The sequence below is a fragment of the Giraffa tippelskirchi genome, chromosome 3 (genome assembly GCF_054371585.1).
Source record: "Giraffa tippelskirchi isolate mGirTip1 chromosome 3, T2T-mGirTip1v1.2.pri, whole genome shotgun sequence".
Lineage (NCBI taxonomy): Eukaryota > Metazoa > Chordata > Mammalia > Artiodactyla > Giraffidae > Giraffa > Giraffa tippelskirchi.
In genome coordinates, this window is record NC_137277.1 from 4,518,682 (window position 1) to 4,541,296 (window position 22,615).

The 22,615-nt window shown below is 47.4% G+C and overlaps 1 long non-coding RNA gene across 2 annotated transcripts in view; it reads right to left on the minus strand.

The window, feature by feature from the left end:
• The window catches only part of LOC145543547 (uncharacterized), an 89,155-nt gene that overhangs the window by 52,212 nt on the left and 14,328 nt on the right, over window positions 1-22,615 (minus strand). The window contains exon 2 of one of the 2 annotated variants that reach the window (XR_014080798.1): window positions 13,571-13,774. The exons of the other annotated variant lie outside the window; for it this stretch is intronic. This is a non-coding gene — a long non-coding RNA (uncharacterized LOC145543547). The remainder of the gene's footprint in view (window positions 1-13,570; window positions 13,775-22,615) is intronic. 2 annotated transcript variants of the gene reach the window in all.

Consider the following 22,615-nt stretch of genomic DNA (forward strand, 5'->3'; position numbering starts at 1 on the left):
ACTCTGTGTCCCCATGGACTGTAGCCCACTAGGCTCCTCTGTCCATGGGATTCTCCAGGCAAGAATACTGGAGTGAGTAGCCATTCCCTCCTCCAATGGATCTTCCCAACCCAAGGACTGAACCCAGGTTTCCCGCATTGCAGGCAGATTCTTTACTGTCTGAGCCACCAGGAAAGTCCAGAAAAATTATATAGGTGATCCTATTTGCAAAGCAGAAATAGAGACACAAATGTAGACCACAGATCACATTTTTGATATCAACTTCCTCCTAGTCTCAGGCCAGAAGACGTCAAAAGATACTGCCCAAGTTAGTCTCTGTCTGCAAGCAAATGCAGTCATCCCGCTCAAGATCTTCATGGAGGAAGAGTCCAGGCCTTGCCTAACCTGTTATCCTGCCCAATAAATTACATTTAAGATCGTCTTTGCAGCTTCTGTCCTCACCCAGCCACAGGGGGGTTACACATGCCCTGTACGAGCATCACTGTCTCCTGCGATGTTCAAAATCAGAGACCTGAAAGCACGGCCTCAGGGAAAGACGAATGGAAACAGAGCATGCAGCAATCAACCAAGAACGGTTTTATTTCACACACGACAGGCAGTTTCTGCCACAACTTTTTCCTTTGAGTGAATCAACACAAATGAAAACTGGCTGATGTGCTGGCTCACCAGAGACTGCAGAGCAAAACCGCGAAACGGAGCCTGCCCAACTCCAATTCAGCTCAGAAGAACAAACGGGGAATCACTCAGCAGACCCCAAATCCCCAGTCAGAAAATGATGTCCACGGAGCCAATCGTGTTATGAACCATCAACCCTATCTACTCCCTGTTGCTAGACAAGGAGATTAAGATAGTTCACCAGCCTTGCTGTGGTGAGTGACATTTTCGTCAGTCCATCATCGACCCTATGGAACTTCTGTGTTTTCATGTAAAGTCAGAGGCGCAGTAGGAAGAATTTATTTTACAAAATGGCTGCAGCACTTCTACCACGTGAAGCTCGTACTTGTCTCTCTCCTTCACGTCACTCAAGCTCCTGCTCAAACGCCACTTTCTCAGAGACAGAACCCCTCCCTGGTCACCCTCTCGATATGACACCCTCTACCACCCAACACTGGGATTCCCTGGTGGCTCAACAGTAAATAATCTGCCTGCAATGCAGGAGTCACAGGAGACACAGGTTCGATCCCTGGGTCAGGAAGATGCCCTGGAGGAGGGCATGGCAACCCACTCTAGCAATCTAGCCTGGAGAATCCCATGGACAGAGGAGCCTGGGGGGCTACAGTCCATGGGTTGCAAAGAGTTGGACACGACTGAAGGGACTTAGCACACACACACCACCTAACACACCACACCCTCTGGATCTAGATTTTTCTTCCTGGCATCATATTGTTTATATATCTGTTTCTTTATGATCTATCTCCCCTGCTAGAATGTATGCTCTATGAGCACTGAGTAATTGATTAATCATAACTCTATTTTCAGCACACAAGAGATACAAGGGACTCGATGAATATCTGTTGAATGAATCGATCAATGCATCAGTCAGTTAAAAGACCTTGCTGAGGGTTTCCCTGGTGGCCCAGTGGTTAAGAGTCCACCTGCCAATGCAGAGAACACAGGTTCAATACCAGGTCCAGGAAGATCCCACGTGCTGTAAGGTGACCGAGCCCATGTGCCACAACCAGTGAAGCCTGTTCTCTAGAGCCCATGCTCTGCAACAAGAGAAGTCACTGCGATGAGAAGCCTGCGGACCACAACAGACATCGCAACTCGAGAAAGTCCTCACAGCAACCAAGACCCAGCAAAAGACCATTCTGAGAATGAGCAGTCTTGGAGCTTGATATTTGAAATTCTCTCATTGGACAGCTACCCTGAAAATTCTTGACCTTTGCTGACTCATAGTTTCAGATTCCATGGGCTATGATTAGGCTGAAGCTTGAGAGTCTCTGATTTAGCTGGTAGGAAAACCAGCCGTGAACTTTTCTATGAGTCACAAGGACAGAATTGCCTTTGAAGAAGTACCCAATTGAAATGTAGACACCAATAGTTGAGAATCAGATCACCCAGGCAGGCCCAACTCCTGGATCTGGCATTTCCTAGATGAGTCGTCTTGGGATATTTATTTTAGCATCTCAGTGTTTTTAGTTTCCTTGTATGTAAAACAGGAATGATGATACTTCATAGGGTTTTGCGCAGGGAAAAATAAGCAAGTACATGTAAGTTATATTTCCTACACAGAGGGAACACTCAACAGGTACTAATCAATGTTCATTCTGTTATTTGAAAAATTAATAAAGCAGTGTCACTTAGAGCCAGAGCTTGGACGGGGCTGTGGAGCAGGGGGGCACCAGGGACACAGAATGTGAAGGAGGTGCCCCTGTCGGGCGCCAACCCTGCACCTCTCCTTAGTCCTGGATCTGCAAGAAATGGACAAGCAAGAAATAAACTAGTGTGAGAAGAATGTTAGATGCAGCTTGTCTCGTGGTATTATGATGCTTTATGATGGGCTTTCCTGATAGCTCCATTGGTAAAGAATCTGCCTGCAATGCAGGAGACCCTGGTTCGATTCCTGGGTTGGGAAGATCCACTAGAGAAGGGATAGGCTACCCACTCCAGTATTCTTGGGCTTCCCTTGTGGCTCAGCTGGTAAAGAATCCGCCTGCAATGCCGGAGACCTGGATTCGATCCTGGAGAAGGGAGAGGCTACCCACTCCAGTATTCTGGCCTAGAGAATTCCATGGACTGTATTGTCCATGGGGTCGCAAAGAGTCAGACATGATTGAGCAACTTTCACTTTCATTATGATGCATACAGAACATGCATAACCCTCAAAGGAAATGCCATTCAAGAGAAGAACAAGATCCATACAACAGCAGGACCAAGACTAACATATTGGCAAATACAGAGGTTCCCTGAGGCCCCTGGACAAAATCCCCATTGACAATGAGACCAGTGGTTCTCAAGCTAATCTTCAAGCTTCCTTGAGTTCTCATGGGCTCTACCTGCTGTATCTACAGGCTTGCCCATACACATTTGGCAAAGAGAAGTCTCTTATTTTTTAATTTATTTTTTTAGTTGGAGTATAGTTGCTTTACTGTTGCTGTTATAGTTGCTTTATAGTTGCTGTTGTGTTGGTTTCTGCTGTACAACAACGTGAATCAGCCATAAAGTGAAGTGACTCAGTCGTGTCCGACTCTTTGCAACCCCATGGACTGTAGCCTGCCAGGCTCCTCCACCCATGGGATTTTCCAGGCAAGAATACCGGAGTGGGTTGCCATTTCCTTCTCCAATCAGCCATAGGTATACAATCCCCCCATCGCACCCCCTAGTCCATCACAGAGCACTGAGCTGAGCTCCCGGTGTTATACAGCAGCTTCCCACTAGCTCTCTGTTTTACACACGCTATTATTGCATGTATGCCAATGCTACTCAAAGAAAGGTCTTTTAGATATACCTGTAAAGATCAAATGTTATCATGAAAACAAAATGCATTGGCACATGGCATGCCACTGACCAGTACTCCAAGACTGAGGACAAGATGAGAAATTATGATGTAGGTCCTGCCACGCTGTGTGGGTAAACCAACACTCCTCTCTAACCACATCTGATCACTCCACGGAATGGTCGATAAGTCAAAGGTAGCCACACAGGGCCTGGACGTGAAGTCTAAATGTCTCTGGAGGACATTGTTTCCCAGTTCTGCCCCCTGAGGTTGTCTAAGTAGGATGTGAGCCCATGCAAATCCTTTCTTTCAGGAAGTGTGACTATTAGACAAACTAAGAAAAGACTAGTCTCCAAAGTACAGTTCTCTGGGAGAGTGGATATACGTCACAGTTCTGGGTCTACTAAGATTCAGGCAGACACCATGATGGAAGACAGATTATCTCTTTCTTGCAATTCATCCCCCTTCCTGGGGGTAACCACTGGGGATCTCCCATAGCTGGACACAGAGCCTCACGCATAATATCCAAGTGTTTTCATAAATTTTAGTAATGAGACAACTATTCAAGGGAAGGACAAAGAAGGCTGAAACACCAAGAATGTCTGTCTGTCCTCATGTCCTTCCAAAGAGATGACTGGTTTTAAGACTTTGATGTAAGGCTATCATCCATGATATTCACAATGCCTCCACATTTTCAATTATTTCTCCATTGTGTTTGTAAGAGAATTGGAGCTCAGAGTTACCGAGTAAGTTTGTTGCTACAAAACTGCAACTTCATAGGTTTGCTTAACCACACTGCATTCCTCCTACCCTAAGTTAACCATAACTTTTAACACAGGTAAGATTTAGATCTTGAAATAAATTCAAACTGAGAAAATGAAAGAGAAATCTGTAATTATGATCTATCTTTTAGTGAAACTGAATGTTAGTCGTTCAGTCATGTCCGACTCTTTGTGACCCTATGGACTATAGCCAGCCAGACTCCTCCATCCTTGGAATTCTCCAGGCAAGAATACTGCAGAGTGTTGCCATTCCCTTCTCCAGGGGATCTTCCCGGCTCAGGCATTGAACCCTGGTCTCTTGCATTGCAGGCAGATTCTTTATAGACTGAGCGACCAGGGAAGCCCCCATCTTTTAGTGACTATTTCAAATATGCTGCTGGGACTGTGAAACCATTTAATGAAATTAAAGGCAGCACAACATATTCTGCCATTTTTATTCCTTCCTCCTCTTCATTTTGGGGGCTTCCCTGGTGGCTTATATGCTAAAGAATCCTCTTGCAATGCAGGAGCCCAGGGTTCGATCCCTGGGTTGGGAAGATCCCCTGGAGAAGAGAATGGTAACCCACTCCAGTATTCTTGCCTGGAGAATTCCATGGACAGAGGAGCCTGGTGGGCTATAATCCATGGGGTCGCAAAGAGTCGGACACAACTGAGCAGCTAACATTGTTCACTGTTCCTCTTCTTTTGGCCAGAAGGTGGTGGTGGGTCGTCATGAACTGTCCCCTCAAACAGGAATGTCAAAATAGTCACACTCAGATTCCAGATGTCCCAGATACACAGCTGGCAGCGGACTCTGATTCTCATGGAAAGGGTGTGAGACGCGGTTTAGTCATCGACCTCCAGTGTTTGCTCTGCCTTCTGACAGGCCAGCTCGAACTGGAGCTGTGAAGTTTCCCAAGCTCTATGCAGGTGACGAAGGTCCACCCTGCAAACGACAGTCTTTCACCTTCTGAAGCCCTGACTCCTATGAAGCAGCAAGGAAGGAATTTCCTGGCTCTGCTTCCTGGCACAGTCGTGACCTAGGATCTCTTATTCTGACGAGTGAGTCTTCACAGCTGAGCCTCTAGAAATTTGTAGTTAATGACCTGAATGAAATGGAAAACTGAATCAGAGGATGCAAAAAGCACACCTCTGTTTCCACCTCAACCCGGACCTGAAACCTTTCGAGTGGACCAGACAAAGAGGAGCTGGTAAGACCGACCTCAGGGAAGAGCAAAGTCAAGAAGAGAAGTGAGCAGACTTGACACAGGGCATTCTGAAAGGTCTGGGCAACTATATAACTAAAGAGGGAGGCCGCCCCCCCTTGCAGTTCCAAAAAATGTGTTGTTCAGTCGCTCAGTCGTGTCTGACTCTGTGACCCCCCGGACTGCAACACGCCAGGCTTCCCTGTCCTTCACCATCTCCCTGAGTCCACCCAAACTCATGTCCATCGAGTTGGTGATGCCATCCACCCAACCATCTCATCCTCCGTCACCCCTTTCTCCTCTTGCCCTCAACCTTTCCCAGCATTGGGGTCTTTTCCAGTGAGTCGTGTTGCCTTTTCCTAAAGCTGCCCTCGTTCCTATGTCCAACCCCAGGGAGGCAGGCCAGGTATCAGTCTTCTCATAAAATCATTTTAATTTTTTAAAATCTTTTGGCCACACTGCTGAGCATGTGGGATCTCAGTTCCCCAACCAGGGATCAAACCAGCACCCCCTGCAGGGGAAGCCTGGAGTCTTAACCTCTGGGTCTCCGGGGAAGCCCCTCTTCTCATGATGTGAAGTGAGGAAGCGGGGTCCTTTCAGGCGAGCTGCCCGAGCTCCCAGGAGTAAACGGTTCCCCACCCCATCCTCACGGCCACATGCCCCTGGGCAGCAGCCCCAAAACTCAACATCCCCCGCCCTTCCTGGCGGCGCCACTGAGCTCCTTGCCACGGTTTCGCTTTCCTGCCCCTGACAACGGCCGTCTGTCCGAGGCCCTCGGCGCCTGGAATTCGAAATTGTTTTTCTTCCCTCCCTTCCTCAGGACCAGATTGTTCCTGAGCTGCGGGCTGCGTGGCCAGCGCGGGCCTGACGGGCTGGCACGAGGCTTGCGTGGAGGATCAGGGTTTGTTTGTTCAGGATCGCTCATGAGCGATGGAGTGCTGGCCTTGGCTTCCCCGCGAGAGGGCAAGGCAGCTAGGCGTGTATTTCCAGGGAAGCCAACTTCAGGAACAAACAGAAAACACACATGCTCCACATCCTGTCGGCCAAGCCCGGGTCCCCCAGCCCTGACAGGTGAGCTATTCCGGCCTCCTCACGGAGACGCGCCGGGAAGCAGGGCGCAGACGTGCATTCCCTGCTTTCCAGCCGGGTGGGCCCGCGAAGGCGACCTCCCCTCCCGGCCACAGGCGCCGCATCTGCAAGCTCCTCAGCGTTCTTTCAGTTCCTCCAGCACACCAGAGTCTTCCCCACTGCAGGGCCTTTGAGTGGACGCCTGTCCCGGCCTGGCGGGCTCTTCCCGCAGCCCCCTGCTCTCAGGAACGGCGTCTCTAAGGCTGCAGGCATCAGCAGCCTGTCTTCTCAAAGAGCCCTTCCCCCGCTATCCCATCCACGGAAGGGCACCCCCCCACCTCAATTATTCTCTATCTCGGCCACTCTTCGCTTTCTTCAGACATTTGTCCCCATCTCTAATACGCCTTATTTGCTCTCTCTTCCTGTTCAAACTTAAGGCCCTGGGGAGTTGCTCTCAGCCGGGTCAGTGCAGTCCCTGGGGTCCGATGAGGATTCAATCAATATCTGTTTAAATCATAATAAATGTCCTTGCTTTGTCCAGGCTTAATGAGTTCAAGACAAAAATCAATAGCGGCCACCAGAACCCAGAATCTCCGCTCCTGAGGGCCATTTTATCTCCCACTGAGCTCACGCGAATGATAAATATCAATGCAGAAAGATATGGAGCCCAAAAGGTCAAGGGAACTAATGATTTTAATGCCAAACAAACAAACAAAAAATGACCAACGCTTCAGTGTGCTTTCTATCCGTTGGGCACTGTGCCAGTTGGGTAACATTTTCCCCCACGTCAGCTTGAGAACCTTCTCTACCTGCCTAAGTATGGAGTATGTTTATAAAAATATCCCAATTTAATAGTCTGGATGAAGTAAATACTATCAGTGATGAGCTAATACACGGAATTTACAATTAATATATGTGTACTTACAGCTAATTCATGTTATTGTACAGCAAAAATAACACAACATTGTAAAGCAATTATCCTCCTCTTAAAAAAAAAATCCTGTGATAAGCCATAATGGAAAAGAATATTTAAAAAAGAATGTATACATATGTTTAACCAAATCAACTTTGCTGTATAACAGGAATTAACAGCATTGTAAATCACCCATACTTCAAGGAAATAAATAAATAGGGGAAAAGTTCTATTTGTATGATATAGATTTGTCAAGTGCCTGAGATTATAAATAAACGAATAATGCAATTCTACACTCAAGAGCCAATAGTCTTGCTCAGAACACAAAATATATACTTATTAAACTGTTCTAGGAGCCTATGAAAAAAGCATAAAATAGTATAATGAAATGATTTTAGATAAATGCTTTGATCTAAAATTCATTAGGAAAAAATTAAAAGAAAAGAGTTTTGGTTAAAGTCTTGAAGAGAGTGATGGAATAGAGATTGGCACAGAACAATTATAAAGTTTTAGAACTGGAAGAAGTTTATTATTAAATAGAATCCCCTTATTACAAATGTGCTTTTTGGGGGAGAAAAATTAATCTCCATTTAGTTTCATATACATCCATAGTTGAATTTTAATACACAAAGGAAAAAAAATAGAATCTGACAAATGTTTACAAACAAGATACTTTCAAATAGATTTTGCTCATGTTAGCCTGGAGCAGAGTAAATGATAAATTGTACTGTTAACTTCAAGGCAACAAAGTCTGTAGTACAGGACCACTTAGCCCAACGCTTATGCAAGTTTAATTTTTATCTACTAGGAAAAATAAACTCATTGTTGATTCCCAGTTGTGTGTGTGAAGCTGTTTATTAGCGTTTCACAGAAAACTTTCTGTTGCATTTATTTATTGTTGCAAAAAAGACGCTTTGGTATTGCTGCCCTCATTTGTCAGCTAATTATTTTTTCTTACAAAATCCAGCCCCGGTTACATGGAATCCATTCTGTATCTTATCACGTGTCCTGTAGGTAAAAATACAAGATGACCTCTAGATGCCTTTGTTCTGTGAAAGGAGCTGCTACGTACGCATGCGCATGCAAGTGTGTTTTAAGTGAAATATATCTGACTATAACATTGTGTAAATTTAAGAGGCAGAACATGCTGATCTGATACATTTATATATTGTAACAGGACTGCCGTTGTAGCCATAGCACTTCTGTCACAGCACATAATTATCATTTCTTTTTGATGTTGGAAATAATTAAGATCTAGTCTGAAGCCAGTCTGATGCTTATAATACAATGTTGTCATCTATACTCACTGCCATGCATCACAGCTCCAGAACTTATTTATCTGCTAGTTACAAATTTGTAACCTTAAAAACCATCTCTCCTATCTCCCCACCTCCCAGGCCTTGGTAAACCACCCCTTTACTTTCTGTTTACAAATTTGGCTTCTTTATTATTTTTCAAAATTATTTAGTTTTAATTGGATGATAATTGCTTTACAATATTGTGTTGGTTTCTGCCATATGTCAACATGAATCAGTCACGGGTATATATATATATATATATATATGTCCCCTCCATCTTGAACCTCACTCCCACCTCCCACCCCATCCCACCCGTCTAGGTTGTCACAGAGCACATAATCTGAGCTCCCCGCATCATACAGCAAATTCCCACTGGCTATCTGTTTTGCATAGGGTAATGTATATGTTTCAGTTTGGCTTCTTTAGATTTAACATGTAAGTGATATCAAACAGGATGGGTCCTCCTCTGTCTGGTTTATCTCACTTAGCATTAATGTCTTTGAGGTCCAACCATGTAGCCACAAATGGCAGGGTTTTTCTCTTTCTCGTGGCTGAATGATATTCCACTGTGTGTGTGTGTGTGTGTGTGTGTGTGTGTGCGCGCGCTTAGTCGCTCAGTCGTGCCCGACTCTTGCGACCCCAGGGACTGTAGCCCACCAGGCTCCTCTGTCCATGGGATTCTCCAGGCAAGGATACTGGAGTGGGTTGCCATTTCCTTCTCCAGGGGATCTTCCCAACCCAGGGATTGAACCTGGGTCTCCCACATTGTAGGCAGATTCTTAACCATCTGAGCCACAAGAGAAGTATGATCGCACATCTCCTTCATCTGTTCAGTTATTGACTTGATGGGTGACAGGCTCTGAAACTGGTTTCCTGTCTTGGTTATCATGATTAAGGCTGCACACGTCCTTTCAATGTCCTGTTTTCACTTCCTTTGGGGGAACCCCTCATGTACAAACGCAGAGCATGAGGGACACGGGATATTTTCCCCACCTGGTCCCTGTAGCAGAGGAGGGTGAAGGAGTGAGGAGCCCAGGGACCCAGGCTTTCCACTACATCACTCGGGCTGTTTTAGGAGGAGGTGGGGCAAAACCTCGGCCATGGCACCAAGCTGAGTGAGCAGGATGTGGCCGTGGCCATGGCAACAGGACCAGGCTAGGAATGGAAAGACGTGACAGGAAAGGCTTGGAGGTGAACCATGGGGTGGCAAGTGGCTCCTTTCCTCATAGAACATCCTTATTTTGGGCATGTTGACTTGCTAAGTGGCTCCTGAGTCATCCCTCTCGAGGCTAGGAACCAACTCAAATAGAGGAGCTCACACATCATGCCTTTCACCTTGGGCATCGTGGGTACCCACCAAATATTTGTTGATTTGCTTTGACTATGATGCTAGACCTATGAGCATGCCATGGAGGAGTCTGTGTGCTCCATGACCATAGAGCCTTCTATTTATGTTGGGAAGATTCAGAGCAGGAAAAAAATAAGTCACCTCATTTACAGATAGCAGGCATCACTCCTACTGAATCAGAGTGCCCTTGTTGACTTGAAACAACCAACAGCTGAGCCGGAAGAATGTTGCAGAGAGTGGAAATGTAGCAGGAAGGTACCATTTTCACTCTCCCTCTGCTGGTGAGAGCTACACCCGAGCGCGGTCCCTCGGGTGTGGCCCCCTTTCTCCAGCTGAAGGAGGAACCTCCCCAGAGAACTGTGGATTCAAGCTCTCCTGTTTCACAGCTCCTGAGAAATCTGGGGCATGACGGTCACCTCTTTGAGCCACAGTCCCCTCACTTGCCAACAAGCTGAGGCCCGCAGCATGAAGCACGGCAAAGAGCAGGTGTCCAGGACATATCAGTGCTTCTTTCCCCGCCAATCAAAGTAGTCCAGGAAGAGAGGGCGGGCTGTACAGGGAAAGAGAATAACCTTGTGTGGTCTTGTGGAGAGAGGACGGGGCGGGAGGGTCGCGGAGGCGGGGATACTGAGGACTTGTCAAATCACGAGGCGAGCCTCGAACCTTCCAGGAAAAAGGAAGGAATAGAGACAAAGTTGGGCTTCCCTGGTGGCCCAGTGGTCAAGAATCTGCCTGCCAATGCAGGAGACGTAGGCACGATCTCTGTTCTGGGAAGATCCCACGTGCCCTGGAGCAGCTAAGCCTGTGGGCCAAAATTATTGAGCCTGTGCTCTGGAGCCCGCGTTCCACACCAAGAGAAGCCACTGCAGTGAGAGACCTGCACGTCGCAACCAGAGAGAGACCCCTGCTCGCCGCAGGGGAGCCTTTGCAACCACGAAGACCCAGCACAGCCAAGATGAATAAATAAATAAAATGATACATCTATAAAAGGAACACATCAGTGCCTCATGGATCTAGTGATTCTCAGGATCGGAACCAAGAGATGAAGGTGAAATACACTCACTATTTTCTGCCTAGACAGTCTCCACTTCCCCCTGCATTCCAGTTAGCTTCGGGGGCAGCTGCAGGAGTGCTGAAGGGAACACTCGACTCTATTTCAAAGGGCGGTATGATTGGTCTAGTAGGTGAAAAAAAATCCATTAAAACCCTCTGTGTCTTTAACCATCCTTGATTATAAAGTGAGCCCCGATGCTGAATGTTTTTCTCTTGGTTCTGCTTCCAAGGTGAAGGGAGTCAGGAGGGTGAAGGAGAGATTGGAGTGGAAGTCCATGCTTCCATACGTCTATCTCGACTGTATCCTGACCCCTCTTAGCAACGTGGCCTGAGGCTGGCTTTGAGTTGTTTCAGTTCCCTGAAACTCAAACATCCCCAAGATAATGCCGGGCACTCCGGAGACGTCAGTCATCCCAGACCAAGAACCTCCCACTTCCCAAGTTGGAAAATCAAAGGATGTCCTTTGTTCTTTGCCTTGGGGAGGCTGACGCTGCTGTTCCCGTCCAAGTATCTGGATCTGTAGAAGCTGTGTGCATCAGTTTCCTTGGGCTGCCTAAACGAAGCACCACAGACTGGGTGGATTAAAACAACAGAAGCATACCGTCTCGTAGTTCCAGAGGCTAAAAGTCCAAGCCCCTGGTCTCAGCAGGGCCACGGCCCCTCTGACTGCGACAAGAAAGGCCCTGCTCTGAGTCACCCTCCCTGAGTCTGGAGCCTCCGGTGTTCCCGGGCTGACAGACGCCCGGACCCAACCCTCGGCCTCCTTATGGTGTCCCCCCCGTATCTTACTTCCACGTGTGTCCATATTGTCCCTTTTTAAAAGGATTCCGATCCTATAGGATCTCAGGCCCACCATCTTCATCATGACCTCGTCTTAACGAATTACATCTCAATGACCCTATTTCCAAATAAGGTCAGATTCCGGGGTACTAGGGATTGTGGTGTCAGCATCTTTTAGGAGAACCCAGTTCAATTCTTACCACTACTAGCCTTCTCTAACTTATGATCAAGAGGTCAAGAACTGAAAGTAACATTCCCCAAAGATTAGAGACCGTGAACACTGACCCTCTGTCCCCAGTACTCCTTCACGAGAAATGATACATTAAAATGGACACCAATGCAGGCAGTTCCGATGGATAACCGGCCCTAAGCTCTCTCCCTTCACCCAACCCACATCCTAAACCTCCATGAGCTTCCAGACACTTGTAATACATTTCACTTTCTAAGTAATATACCCCTCAAATGATCCTATGCCAAAGCTGTTCACTAAAGAGTCCTGATGTTGAAGTAACCTTCTATTCTATTCAGAGAAGGAGGGCTTCCTGGAGGAAGTGGCCAGGAAAAGACATGACTGTGAATAAATCGAACCCTGAAACAGTTTCACATCAAATGGTTACCCGTTTCCCTGAATCCCCACAAAGAAACACTGACGCTAGAATAACTTCAGATGGACACAAAGCACATAAAACAACATTCCTTTTACTTCTGCCTCGGCTTCAGATACAGAAAGTTGCGGGGGAAGGTCATTTAAAAACACTCCCTTTCTTGGTGTCTGCTAACGTATTACTTCAACTTGAGTATTATCAGGCTAGTTACCCAAAGACGGATGCAGAACAAGAAGCCGATCACATTTCCCAATCTTATTTGCAAACAAGCGTTCATTTCCTGCTTATCAAGGCATCACGCGGGTACTTTGTCCGTTCAAATCATTGTCTCAAGCCAGTGATGCAAACCACTAAGCAAGACCGGCCCCAGCCAGAGCCTGGACGCTCGATGCCATTGAACTCAAGGAGCAGATAATTAGTATTGAAAGGTGTGATTGCAGCCCAGTCAGCCAGGTAATCAGCCCCTGATTTCTCTTCAAGATTCGAGACCAATTGGAAATCTTAGCCCAAGAGGAGGCTGGAGGGAATTATCCTGGAAGTGTAGTATCCCTTTTCAAATATAAACACGGGACAATTATCTCAGCCAGCCGGTCCCTCCTTGCTAGGCACGCAGCATCCCAGGCAGTGAGCTGAGGGCACTGTGCCCTTCCCAGGCAGGTCTGCCTCGCAGCCCCGGCTCCCATCACCCCTTCCAAGCCTGTCGCAACCCGGAGATGTCTCTGCAGACTGAGCATCTTCCTCCTGCTGCTTGTTTTGCAAGCGTGTGTCTGCTTCGCGGGAACCTGCCCTGACCTGAGGCCCTGAGCTCCCTTTTGGTTGGGATGGTTAAGGCTTCTTGAGAAGGCGTGGTCTCTTTTCCCACTCAGGTCTGATGGCCTGAAAGCGGGAGATTGGAAAGCATCTTTCTGCTATTCCTTCAAGAACAGACTTCCAGTTCCCCGTCCTCTGATGCCAACAGACAACTTAGGGGCATAAAACTCAGTTAAATATTTAAATGAGCATTGGCATAAAAAATAAAAATACTTTAGGCAGTGAGACAAAGCCTCAAAAGATATCCCTTATATGTGGACTATAAAAAGAAATGATACAAATGAACTTACGTACAAAACAGAAGCAGACTCTCCGAGTTCAGGAACCAACTTCTGGTTGCCGGTAGAGGGAAGACGGAGGGGATGCGACAGTTCGGGAGTTGGGGATGGACATGTTCAGTCGGCTCCATTTAAAGTGGATCACCAGCAAGGACCTCCTGTACAGCGCAGGGAACTCTGCTCAATATTATGTGGCAGCCTGGATGGGAGGGGAGCCTGGGGGAGAACAGACACATGTGTATGTCTGGCTGGGTTCCTTTGCTGGTCACCTGAAACGATCACAACATTGTTTATCGGCTGTACTCCAATACAAAATTGAAAATTAAAAAAAAGAGAGTTCCAGTCTCCTTCCTGACCATGGGTGGGTCCTCCTGCATGGACAAGGAAGATATATATGGGAACGCACTTGCGCTCTACCAAAGGATGCTTTCTCCATCTCTACAGGGCTCTGCTTTACCCAAACCCACAATGGCCGACACGGTTAGACAGCAAAGTAAACACGAACGTCCATAAAATGCCGATCTTCCCTGCTCTGACAGAGGTGGTGCAACCAGTTACTTGCTCCAGACTGAGAGGGAGGGTCCAGGATGTTAACAGAGCTTGCACGCAAGACTCCATGTGTTATCCACATATCACGTTTAGGTTCCTGCCAACCTCACAGCAGGTACATAACTCTGTATTACGTAATGTGGAGAGCAGCAAGGTTCTGGGAAAAGAGGTTTTTGATTCCTCAGAACCTATCTTCCACCTTGGGCAGATATCTTCTAAGTCACACCAAGTGACTCTCAGGAGCTGCATCCCCAGAAAAGAGGCTCAGAGCTCCAGGCCGCTGCTGGTCCTTCTCGCTGCTAGAAAATGCCGACTGTACAGTCTTACCTTGCCTTCTGCATAAACCACATCCTCCTTCCATTGTGCCCTATTTGTTCCCTACATTCCATTAGTGCCAGTGTTAGTCGCTCGGTCATATCTGACTCTTTGCGACCCCAGGGACTGTAGCCCACCAGGCTCCTCTGTCCATGGGATTCTCCAGGCAAGAATACTGGATCCGGTTGCCATTTCCTTCTCCGGGAGATCTTCCTGACCCAGGGATGGAACCTGGGTCTCCTGCATTGCAAGCAGATTTTTTATTGTCTGAGCCACCAGGAAACTACATTATGAACATTTCAAATATTCAGAAAATTTGGAAGAGTCACCCAGTAACAACCCACAAGGAGTGTTTTTAAATTATGACCCTTCTCCTATGTGGCTCTTGTATTCCTATTCTTTTCTCCAAGCCACTTTTTTCAGGAGACCTGTTATGCGAAGCCTATGACATGGGAAACCAGTGCTCCGTGGTTGATCGAGTTGTTCCCCAGGGCTTCCGGCCATCCTCTTCCAGAAAGGAGAAGAACCCAGGTTACACACAGGTCTGGGTTTGGATCTCAGCACTTCCTCTTACCAGCTCTGTGAAGCTGCTGTCGTTGTTCAGTCACTCAGTCGTGTCTGACTCTTTGCCACTCCATGGACTGCAGCACACCAGGCTTCCCTGTCCAGCAGTATCTCCCTGAGTTTGCTCCAATTCATTCCCGTTGAGTCGGTGATGCCATCCAACCATCTCATCCTCTGTCATCCCCTTCTCCCACCTTCAATCTTTCCCAGCATCAGGGTCTTTTCCAGTGAGTCAGTTCTTCACATCAGGTGCCCAAAGTATTGGAGTTTCAGCTTCAGCATCAGTCCTTCCAATGAATATTCAAGGTTGCTTTCCTTTAGGATTGACTGTTTTGATCTCCTTGCTGTCCGAGGGACCCTCAAGAGTTTCCTCAGATGTGTTATTCTGTTGCTCTGAACATCAGCTCACCTTCAATTTATGATGAGCAGAGAGCTCGCCCAATTAACCTATGCGGACCATTTATGAGACGCCGGGAACTCCCCCACATGACATCCGCTAGCTCAGACCCTCACAGTGGCCTCCTGAGGAGAGAAGAGGAGTCCTCCCATAGTAGAGAATGAGGCTGGACACGCAGGTCCTCCACCTCGGGGAGCCCTTGTGCAAGGAGCCAGCAGGAGCATGGCATATTCAGTCCAGTGTTTTTGCTCACTGTGGCTTTTCAATGAATAATTCAAGGATTAGTATTAGAAGTAGTCATATTTTTAGAAAGGGTCTCCAATCAGTATCCAATTATGGCTGAGAACATTGCCAACAATGAGTGCTTCTCACTGCCCCGGGTTCCTATTTATTGTTGTTATTTAGTTGCTCAGTTACATCTGACTCTTTTTTGACCCCATGGACTATAGGCTCCATGGACCCCAGGTTCCTCTGTCCATGGGATTTCCCAGATAAGAATAGTGGAGGGAGTTGCCATTTCTTCCTCCAAGGGATCTTCCTGACCCAGGGATCGAACTCAGGTCTTCTGCATTGGCAGGCGGATTCTTGACCACTGAGCCACCTGGAAAGCCTCTAGAGTCCTATATTCCATTCTTTAAAGAGCTAAGGCCATTACTAGAGCCTGAATACCAAGGATGGCACGCCCAAACCCAGGGCTCCTTTGAGAGCTGTTTTCTGCCCAGCAGCATGGATCTCTCTGCACAGCACTGCTCTGAGCGCTTGGATTTTAAATCCAGAAAACTGGACAGTTGTGATAGGAACTGGAGGATGTTCAAATGCTGCAGTTAGGTGATGCCATGCCATCTCAGACAAACAGAATTCAAACCCCAGCACTGGTTAAGGTATATCTTTTGTTGGCTGGATCATCTTTTTTTTAAAAAAATGATGGAAATCTATCAAGTCTAAACTCTGTCCATATGCCCTTCTGTAAACATGACTATTTACATTGTGGAAATATTTGCAGACCGGCTCATCCCTCATCTGTTCAGCCCAGAGATATTTTCCGTGGTGGCTGCCATATAAATTTGAAACCCTAAGAGTTCTAGGGCTCTCTCCCCAGAGATGATTAGCATGTCTCTGTTTCTAGGGTGAGGTATGGGATGCCTTAAGCATAGATTAATGGACCGCCATCTTTCAGGCCAAAAAAGCTCTTGACAGTTTCCAACCCTTCTCCTCCTTCTAAGCATCTTTCAACACAACTCTAACTGAACTCCCCCATGAAGGAGCATGCCAGAGATCACTAAGGCCAGTCTTCCAGCCTTGGGAGAAGCAAAAGAAGAGTGAGGGGATGGTGACTTTTGATGAAGAACCACCTATGAGTGAGGGATACAGCTGGAGCCCTGAGACGCGATACAGCTTGTCTAAAATCATGGAGCTGGGACTTCCCTGGCGGTCCAGTGGTTAAGACTTTGCCTTCCGATGCAGAGGGTGAGGGTTCGATCCCTGGTTGAGAAGCTAAGATCCAACATGCCTCATGGCCAGTAAACCAAAACACAAAACAGAAGCAATAGCATAACATATTCAATAAAGACTTTAAAAATGGTCCATATCCCTAAAAAAAAGAAACAGTCACAGAGCAAGTTGATCAAACAGAAAAAGAGAGAGAGAGAGAGAATTCATGATTTCTGAGTCAAGAGTGCTGCCGTGCAAGAGAAGGAAAAGTATGGCATCCCTCACAGGGGGGATCTAAAAAAATATGATACAGTGAAGTTACAGGACAGAAACAGGCTCGCAGACTTAGAGAAGGAGCATGTGATTGTGTGTGCAGGGGTGAGGATGTAGAGAAAGGATGGTTAGGGAGTTTTGGATGGACATACACAGACAACAGACAGCAAGATGGTTGGAGGGCATCACCGACTCACTGGACATGAGCTTGAGCAAACTCCGGGAGATGGTGAAGGACAGGGAAGCCTGGCGTGCTGCAGTCCGTGGGGTCACAGAGAGCCAGACACGACTGGGTGACTGAGCCACAAGGACAGCTATTTCAAATGGATACCCGACAAGGACCTACTGTAGACTACAGGGAACTCTACTCAGTGGTATGTGGCACCCTGTTAGGGTGGGGAATTTGGGGGAGAACGGGCACATGTACATGTACGGCTGAGTCCCTTCACTCTTCACCTGAAACTACCACGACATTGTAAATCAGCTGTACCCCAATACAAAATGAAAAGCTTTTGTTTTTTTTTTTAAAGAGTACTGCTGTGGATTAGATAAGACGTAACGCCCATTTGCGCAAGTCCAGAGACTCGAGAACTGAAACAAATCCTTGCAGAACAAGCGTTTCGTCAACAACGGAATGCACCCTAATAACACTGTCTTTCTGAAAGAGAAGCAGTTTCAGATGTACCCAAACAGGACACTGAGGATGAGTCTGATACATTTCGCATCCAAAGAAAAATAAAAGGGGTGGGGGGCGGGAATCATCTTTTGAGTCTTTGCCATTCATAGTTGAAGAAGATAAGTTACAGTTTGGATAAGAGATGCCCAGCCCATGAGAGAGACCAAGAGCCATGGGCCAGATGGATGCGTTCAGAGTGAAAAGGTCCACTAACCGACCCAACAGCGAAACGCTCCAAAAGCAGAGTCACAAGCAACTCCAGAGGTGTGTGCGCACCCACCAGACTCCTGCAACGATCTAAAGAGAACGGGAAGGAGTGGAGGGGGGCGAGGAGGAGGGATGAAGCGAGGTGGCAGCGTCTCTAGGGAGCCTGCACGCATTCATGGCAGCTCTATTTCAGGACTCGCTTTGGGAAGGGACTCTCATGCCAAGACATCTGGTCACAGTCACCCTTCCTGGGGCCACGGACGCTCACTGCCAGCAGCTGACATGTCATCGCAGAGACGCAATCAAGGCTGGGCAAGAGGAAGTGATGATTTCAGGTGGGCTGGCAGGACAGCCTTGTGGACTGCCGTGTTTTCTAACCTACCCACAGGACGACATGGAGCCAAATGTTCTGCAGGCCGGGCCAGACTTTCCGACCCCACCTTGGGGGTCTGCCAGCGTTTGCTGGCTCTCTCTCCACCGTCAAGCCTTCTTGTGAAATGACTGGTGCTTCCTGCTTCCCGTCGCACCCCAGACCCAGACACGCCACCCCTGCCTGGGTCGCCGCCCTAGGGTTTCGTGAGACGGAGCCAAGGGGCTCTTGAGGACATAGGAGCCCCTGTTCAGATGAGGACAAAAAAAAATAAAAGAGCCAGGTCATCTCCCTCCCTGCTTCCCAGTTTTCCTGGAGACCTTTTTCTGCTCCCCCTCTCCCCACCTCTTATTCGTGGTCTCTTCCCCCTGGCTGCAATTCAGCACCACATTCCAGCGTCTCTGTGTCCCCAGCCTCCCAGCGACAAGGCCACAGGGATGTTCAGAGAGGCCCGGCTCTGAGACGTCTCATCTCCATAGACCTGTCTACCCACCTCCCACCTGCCACCGGAGAAGCAGCCAACATTCCTCCGGTCCCACAGAGAAAGGGTGTGACGTCGATTACTCAATGAAACCTTGGAGCCAGCCTCTTATGCCCCCAAAACAATAGCATTATATTTTTCTTGGACTTCCTTCGTTCTGTTTGGTTTCTCCTTTGATTAGCAGAAAGAACTCTTCTCCCGCCCCCTCTTTTTGTGTTGCTGTTGTTTAAACGCGCCAGCACAGTCCTTCTGCTAGGATCCCAACCCCCCCAGGCCCGAGAAGGTAAAGCCCTGGATGGTGAACTCGAGTGACGCCAACGAGCTTGAGAAACGCCATCCGTTTCTCCTGGGCTTTCTCACACGTGGGAATGTCTCCTGGGAGCCTGCAGCCCATCTTGGATCTGTTTGTCTTGGATGCTAATCCCGGGACGCCGGGTGAGGTGTTAGTCAGACTGACCTTTCCGGTTTTCTGAGTCAGTGATGTTAGATCACTAAGTCAGGCGCTAAGTGTTGAAAATGAAAATTGGTGTGTGGGGCCGAGGGTGTCGGGAAGGTGGGAACAAAGAGGTGAGGGGGGCGCTGACCCTCTGGTGTGGGTTGAAACAAACACAACCCTCTATCTGCGATCAAACCCATCCTCATTAAAATGGATTCTGATCATTTGGGATGAAGCTCATATTACAAAGAGTCTTGTATGGACTTGACCTCTACACACACACACACACACACACACACACACACACACACACACACACAGCCTCTGAAAAGGCTACCATAACGGTTAAGTCTCAGGGGAGTGTCCATCCATCCCCAAACAACCCAATCTCCTGGTATTCGGAGAATTTTCTGCTGAGTTGTCCACTGAGCTCTGAGGTCTATTGGGTTACAAGAGATATTCAGAGCATCTTACCTTTCGCTAGGCTCGGGCATTTAGATCACCCACCAGTTCCACCCCCAGCTCCTCTACCATGCAAACAGATCTAATGGAATAACAATGCTAACAATGCCAGCTGTTTGGTTTGGATCAGCTATTTAAACCCAGCTCTTACCTCAGAGGTCAAAATCCCTAGGAAGCATTATTTCCATTTTACAGATCAAGAAACTGAGGTTTACAGAGGTAAGCCAACTCAACCAGGTTAACACAGCCAATGAGTGCTGGAGGCATGATTCCAACTCAGCAGCTTTGCTCCTGCCACTACAACCATCTCACCTCTCCGGGACGTGCATGTCCAGCACCTCTTGACTGTGGACACCAGGGAGCTATGGGAGAGATCCGTCATAGTTTCCTGGGCATCAAATTTACTCAAACATTGGTTGGTGTCACCCTACACTAGAAGTAGGGTGGGGTAAGATTAAGTAATTGCATTGCTTAGTATGTCAAAACACACTGTTTCGTGTTAAAGTCAATGGTTATATTGGAGAGCCAGAGGCCATATTCCTATTTTTGAAAAGACTGAATAGGTAATGAATGAATATGATTCAAAATTCCAACACTACAAAATGGTACAAAGTGGAAAGTTTTTCTCTCACTTAACCTCCAAGCCTCAATGCCTATTTCCCTTTTCAATAAGCAAATTATTGTCTATTTTGTGCGAAGTCGGACATGACTTAGTGACTGAACAGCAATAATATATACACATACAGTCTTTTTTTCCTTTTTTAGACACAAATAGTAGCCCACTAGATATGCTTTTCCACACTTTGCTCCTTCTCATTTAACAAATCTTGGAGTTCACATCTGTAAATAAGGTCCTCCATCAAAAAAAAAAAAAAAATCCCCAGGAAGCTCAAGTGGAAGCAGCTTACTCCCAGATGCAAATAGACAGCTGCTGAGACGTCGCTGTTTCACAGGGGAGCTCAGCTCGGTGTGCTGAGATGACCTGGGGGGTGAGACGAGGGAGGCTGGAGAGGGAGGGGCAGGTGTATAACTATGGCTGACTGGCGTTGCTGTGTGGCAGAAACCAACACAACACTGTAAAGCAAATTTCCTCCAATTAAAAACAAATAAAAAAAGAAAAAATATCTATGGAAACTCAGACAAGTTCTCATTTAACAGGAGAAAAGCTAAGTGTTTCTCAGAAGGTCACACAACACATTTACAGAAACACAGTGGTCACAGTGGTCTTGGATCTAGGATTATTAACTGAAAGCTGTACGGAGGTTTGGAGAAGGCAATGGCACCCCACTTCAGTACTCTTGCCTGCAAATTCCCATGGACGGAGGAGCCTGGTAGGCTACAGTCCATGGGGTCGCTAAGAGTCAGACACGACTGAGCGACTTCACTTTCACTTTTCCCTTTAATGCACTGGAGAAGGCAATGGCACCCCACTCCAGTACTCTTGCCTGGAAAATCCCATGGACAGAAGAGCCTGGTAGGCTGCAGTCCATGGGGTCGCTAAGACTCGGACACGACTGAGCAACTTCACTTTCACTTTTCCCTTTAATGCACTGGAGAAGGAAATGGCAACCCACTCCAGTATTCTTGCCTGGAGAATCCCAGGGACAGCGGAGCCTGGTGGGCTGCCGCCTATGGCGTCGCCTCACAGAGTCGGACACGACTGAAGCGACTTAGCAGCAGCAGCAGCATACAGAGGTTGCATTGTGTTGGCAAAAATTAGGGTGTTTTTTTTAATGTTTTTTGGGTGTTTGGCTGCAATGCATGTGGGATCCTAGCCCCCTGACCAGGGGTTTAACCTGCATACACCACATGGGAAGGCGAAGTCTTAACCACTGGACTGCCAGGGAAGTCCCCAAAGTTAGTTTGGAGGTGTAACCACCTGTGCTGACCACCTGGTTAAGCTTTGTTGCCTTTGAATCTTCAGAACTCTCCTCTTTCCCAAATCATCAATAAAATTTTTACTCCTACCTCAGCAGTTCCAGCGCACAGTCGGGACTTCTTTCACTGAAATGCATCAAGCAGAGCAGGTGCAATTCTTTTCAACAACTATCTGTTGAGCACCAATTACCTTCAAGGTATTTGCTCAAATCAGATTTTTAAAAAACGAAAAACTAAATTCGCTTGTGAAACCAAACCATCCCTGCCATTCTGTTTTCTAAAATTCAGCAACTCCTTACATTTTTCCCTACAATTCAGTTCTCAAGAAGAGAAAACGTGATCATAAAAGGAAAGAAATTACCCACATTGTGTTTTCTCGAAGCAAGCGTGCACACGGACGCACAGACATGCAGGCACATCGTATGAAACAATGATTTGTCCAGTGAGATCTCCCTAGATGTCATGGACGGAAATACACTGGACCTGTCTAAGTCTAAACTGCAAGTTTGCACTTTTTTTTTTAAGGCTCCACAGGAAAAAAAAAAAAAAGAGAGAGAGAGAAGGGAAAAGCCACCAGGAGCCTAAAGGAGTCAGATCTCTTTCTATACTGTCAGGTAATTGTTAGCAGAAATCGGCTATAATAACAAGCCATTTTAAAGGAATGCTAATTCCATTCTCTCCTGCTCAAAGAAGATCCAGGGTCTGCCTTTGTTCCTAACCTGGCCAGTGTGGAGAAAATAACAATAACTTCTTTCAGCAATGGCGGGGCATTGGCAAGCTAGGGCTCCTGCCGTCCCAGGTAAGAGCTGGCAGGAGAAGTGAGTGCCACCAAGGGAAGCTGCTGTCAGATCTCGGGGGTCAGCCAGGAGACCCCAGAGAAGAGGACCAGCCTCCTGGGAGGCAGTGAGGTTTGAGGGTGTTGCGGGAGGCGGGGTGGCAGGCAGGAAGAAGGTGCCTTGCTTTCAGAAACTTAGAAAAAGGCTCTCCACGCCACGGTGTGGATGCCAAGCCTCCATAG